This window comes from Octodon degus, unplaced genomic scaffold (assembly GCF_000260255.1).
Source record: "Octodon degus isolate 3935 unplaced genomic scaffold, OctDeg1.0 scaffold00231, whole genome shotgun sequence".
NCBI classification, from domain to species: Eukaryota; Metazoa; Chordata; class Mammalia; order Rodentia; family Octodontidae; genus Octodon; species Octodon degus.
Window position 1 is genome coordinate 2,237,887 of NW_004524807.1, and position 5,830 is coordinate 2,243,716.

Sequence of the window (5,830 nt, forward strand, 5' to 3'; positions counted from 1 at the left end):
GTGCTTGCTAGGGAAGTGCTTATTCCACTGAGCCATCTCCCCACTTCTTATTTTTTGAAGGCTTTTCTTTTTTACATAGATCCAGAATTCTGAACTACCCAATTTCTCCTTCTCTCTGTAAAACTTGTTGAAATAATAACTTCAAAGCAAGTCTATTAAAAATGTACTCCTTTCTTAGTTTTTTATAAGAAAATATTTAAATCTTTAGTTCTAAACAATAATCCTCTTTGATATACCCCTTTCATCTTTTTTTTTTTTTTTTTGGTACCCTTCTTTGATACAGAGGCCTAGACTTACATTGTATTTTGTCTTGTTTACATGCATGTGAAGAGAAGTTTAATTTAACTATCTTTCTTCTTTCATATAAGATTGGTCTTTTTTTCATTTTCTTTACTTATAGGATGTGGTAGATCTTGACGTAGATTCTTGGAATTTATCATGTTTGTGTTTTCTGGGTTTCCTTATCCTACAGTTTGGCATCTGTTATTCACCTTGAAAAATGCTCCATCATTACTAAATCATATGTTTTTCCTCATATATTTTCTCCTTCACATTATGGGCAGTGAATAATTTGAAACTGTTCCATAGTCTTTGAATATTTTGTACCTTTCAACGTTTTGATTTGACTTTGTATTTTGGAAGGTTACTATTGATGCACTTGTGAGCTCACTTATATTGTCCTTGGATATGTCCCATCAACTGTATGTTCAGCAAAATCATTCACCATTTTTATAGTGTTTTTCTTTAACATTTCCTTTTAAGGCTACCTTAAAGTCCCAGTCTCTCTTCATGGCTTCCCCATCAATTCATTTGTGCTTTTGTTTGTTTGTTTGTTTGTTTGTTTCTTTTTCTTTTGCAGTGTGAGGAATCAAACCCAGGACCTCACACATCTTCTACCACTCAGTTATCCTTCCAATTGAGGCACAAATGAGCCCATGATAGAGAACAACTGTTCTTGTTTCATTTCCCTTTTTACATTAAGTCTTACAACACTAAGTGCTGTTATTTTAAATACTGAAAGAATTTCCCTCTATGTGTTTATTTGTGATGCTTTCTTTGTCTCTTTTCATATACTTTGTAAAACTGAGAGTATAAACTCACATAGATACAATATTTGATATGTAGTATTGATACATACCTGGCATGCTAGTTTTCTAGTTACTGCAATCCATCATACTTTATAGTAGGAGGATTAAAGAACAGCAACCTATTTTCTCAGAGTTTTGGAGGACAGAAGTCCAATAGCAAGGTGCTAAGAGGTTCAGATTGTTGTGTGGTCCCTCTCCTGGTTTACTTACCAAGCAGACATTGCTCTGTGAATACATGTCTGTGGTATTTCATTATCCCTTTAAAAGGACATCACTTATACTATGTTAGGGGTGTACTCTTAGGACCTTATGTAACCACAGTTTAATTTCCTATTTATAGAAAATTTCATAAGATCATCACATTGTAGATCAGGGTGTCAACATATAAATTTGAGGAAGAAAAATTGTGTCCATCGTTTGTAGTTGAGGGTTAGGCTGTGCTAAATACTTTTTTATAGTTTATCCTCTTATCCCCTTTAATATAATGATTTTATACACAAGTAGATGCTATGGCTGGATGGAGAGCAGGGATTGTACTATGACATTACTTAAGGATATTGTCATAGAAAATTCTTGAGAAACCCAGGAATGATGAGAGAGATCATCTTTAAGTTTTCTAAATATTATACAATGTTTTTATTCTGTCATTATATTGGTCTGCTATGTGGAGACTCCTCAAAAAACTAGGAGTGGAAATCCCATTAAATCCAGCTATTCCCCTTTTGGGGATTTTTCCCAAATGAACTGAAAATATCAAAGATTCTTCAATAAGCTCCGGACATCAATAACTAGTCTGATACAGAAATGAGAAGATGGTAGTAGTCACAGGTTCTAAGTGATTTGAGATCTTAGAGTAATCTGAAATAAAGCCTTGAGCAGAAGTTGCATGGCACCTGGCTGTTCTAAAGTATCTCTGCAAGGATGAAACTAATGAAAGAAGGGGGAAGGAAAGACAAAAGAAAAAGTAAGAAAGGGGTGCGGAGAGGAAAGGAAACAGTGCGATTGCATTTCGCAAATGCTGAACATTAACTGCTAAAAAGGTTCAGAGGTAAATGTGGTGACTAAATCCTGCTATTTTGTTTTGCATTTCCACTCAAGTTCTCTGTCAGCAAGCCAGGACCACTAGTGAAGCTGCACAAGCATGGGATTTGATAGCTACTTCATCTGGAAAGGAATATCTGAGAACTTGTTCTCACATGCTTTGAAAACTTCCAGTGGAGCAAATCTTTCAGCATAGCACGTATATTACCACCACAGATGTGATTTAGTGCTTCCCTGTAACAAATCACTGAGATTGATTTCCATCTCAGTGGAAAATTTTTGATAGTTCTGAAAGGCATAATGGAAATTTTGATGGAATATCAGTTGCATAAAAATCTCAAATAAGAAAGAGATAAGCAGAAAGAAAGCTATTCTTATATAGTAATGAAAAATTATATCTGACCACCCATAAAAATAATTTCATTTTTTTGTCAAACTGCAAAATATTCTTACACAGTATGTGTCTTTAGTCAGGGTTTTGTAAGTGAAACAATTTAGTAAAGACACATGACGTGGGATTATTTTAGAGCATTACCAAAAGAGTCAAATGCAAAAGAATGTGGGAAATATATCCACCCACTACAGATCCCAAGAATCCAGCTGAGTCCCTGGTCCTTCAGCAATGTTGTTCGTCTTCAGCTGAAGACCTGAAGTCCACAACAGTGTCCCCCATGAGTCCAACGGGAGGCCTAGAGCCCATGAGAATGTCTCATGGAAGTTTGTTCTATAGATCTGTGCTGCAAAAGCCCATAGTTCAGTTGTATAAGCTAGAAAATTTGCACCAGCAAGGTGAAGGATATGTGTCAGCATGCTGAGGGATCTGCACTGGAGCCAGGAAGTGATGTTCCAAGTAAGAACAGAGCTCCCCACAGAAGTGTCACAGCCATCCTCAATAACAATGAGGTCCAGAGCTTCCCTCACAGTTAGAATAGTTGAATTCATACAAGGAACATCAGAAAGACAACCTTCTCCAGGAAAACCAACAGCTCCACTTCTTGCTTTCTTTGGTTCTCCTTTTCATATTGTTGAGAACAATCCTCAAGTGACTCCTCCATACCTAACAGCTTGCAGATGCAGTTCAGCTGGGTGTTACAAGTTGACCACCAGTTGTCAATCCTCCACAGTCTCCTATTTCACATGTGCAGGAAACACTCTTAAAACATTTATTTGCCAACAGTTTATATTTTTTCTTAGAAGAGTCTTGTGTTTTATTTTAATACCCTGAATGACATTGTCATTGACTTGTTACCCAAATCTCAAATAAGTCATTACTTACATTTCAGTTTTGATCACTCCTCCCATGCTATTGTCTTTCATGTCCCCTTTATTGTGCTTTTTAACACATATTCCTGCATTCATTACTGCTACTGTTCATGTACTTGGCAAGATCTGTAAACTTCAGCGGCATTTGCTGTTACGCTACGTAGTTGCTACCTGATCTAGTTCCCATACCCATTATGAGTACAACCACCATTCCTTTAGAGATGTGTTCCCATTTTCTCTTCTGATCTTTGCATTTTCCAGTTTGAATGGGAACAGCTGTCTTCTTTCATAGCCTTTTCTGATCATGGTGGTCAGATGAGGAATGAGAAATTGATCCAATGCAAAATCCTTGACAACTGAATACAGTACTTTTACTGTATCTGAGAGGGTGGTCGTAGAATTCAGTCATGTTCTTTCTTTTGAGCTGTATGACTTCACTGAGTTCTTTACTCCTGGGATGTCAGGTAGACGCTGTTGAGCATTTTGATACCTAGCTTTCAGAAGTAGCAGCTCTGCAAAGAAGAGCTGAAGCTGGAATGCGAAGAACAGTAGCAGTGATGCATCATAATCCCAAATTCCTCTCTTCAATGACCCCTGCCTTATTTTTACATTCCCCAGTATTGAATGCTAGCTTTCTCACAAAGCTATTATTTTATTTATTCATTGACCCTATCTTTATATACCTTATGTGATTAATGTTGAATCAAGTACAATACCTGAAAAAGCAAAATTTCTTTTATAGTTCTGCTTTTTGATTCATTTTGATGCAATTTGATGCTATCTTCATTGCAGGAATAAATTCCAACATTTTATCTGTACTTAAAAGGTCTGAATAAGTAGACTTTTGGGTCTTTGGTTATACCATAGCAATGAAGACTAAACCTATACTGTTCTTATCATATCAAGAAAGTTGTCATTTATTTGTATTTTTCTAAGAAATATTATTAGAAAATATTGCAGCATTTCATCATCTATTTTGCACTGTATCAATTATGTGATCATATGACTTCTTTTCTGCTATAAAAATAGTGATTTACAGTGATTTATTCAGATATTTAACCAACATTGCATACTTCACATGGAATAAATGTCACTTGTTTTTTACATCAACTTTCCATTACTGTGAAAAAATATTGAGGATGATAAAAACACAAAGAGGAAAGGTTTATCTGGGCTTGTGGTTTCATAGTTTTCAGCCCCTGCTCCATCCTCCTGCTGAAACTGTGGTAGTTTGAGTGGGACATTCATTTGGAGTATGCACTTGAGGATTGTGAGCCTGTACATACTAGAATGGGTGAGACACATAAATTCTCTGTTATATTTTATTGAGAGATCCTCCCAAAGCCTCTTGCACTCAAAGGTGGGGCTTTACAGAGCTCATTGGCATGATAGTGGCATTCAGGGTATGTGCTACTAAAGGAGTCCACTGGAATTGGTATAGTATGGGGTGTGCCTAATTGAAGCCACAACCTAGCTGTGGGAGGCATCAATCAATAAGAGTGCAGACTGGGTGCAGGTGTTGTTTAATTTCCATGTATTCATGGGGTTTTTGTGGTTTCTTTTGTCATTTTCTCTAGTTTCATTGCACTGTTGGCAGATAATATTCATGGGATAATTTCTGTTTTCTTGCATATACTTAATCATATATTTAAGCATGACCTATGGACTAGTATGTGGTCTATTTTAGAAAATGTCCCATGTGCAACTGAAAAGAATGTGTATTCAGGTGTAGTTGGATGGAACACTCTGTATATGTCCACAAAGTCCATTTGTTCCAAGGTCTGGTTCAGTTCTGCTACTTCTTTGCTAATTTTTTGTCTGCTTGACCTATCTTTTTGGGATAAAGGGATGTTAAGGTCTTCTGTTAAGATTGTAGTATTGGATATTAGGTTTTTCATGTCCATTAATATTTATCTTATACACTCGGGTACTCCATGTTTGGTGCATACGTATTTATGACTTATTTATTCATCTTGTATTTCCCCCTATACCAGTATATAGTGGCCTTCTTTATTTCATTTGATCATTCTTGGTTTGATGTTTAGACTGTCTGTGAACAGGATTGCTACCCCTGCTTTTTTCTGAGGTCCTAAGGCATGTAGTATTGTTTTCTATCCTTTAAAAACTTCTCCAAATACAGCTTCTCTAACAGAAATGAAACACCCATCTCTGAAAAAACAAAACAAAAAAGGGGAATATAAATAAAGGACAGTTTTGTAGGGAAAAATATATATGTATATATAAGATAAGATAGATATACAGCTACTTTCTCTTAGGTCAATGAAAAGAAAGGTTTGTACTAATATTGTTTAGAGAAGACATCATGGCTGCACATTGTCCTCTGAATTGCTACTATGAAGATAGCAATATTCAATGTATTAATGAATGTAACTATCTTACTAACCTGTTCTGAAACTGTTTGATTGCTATTTTATATT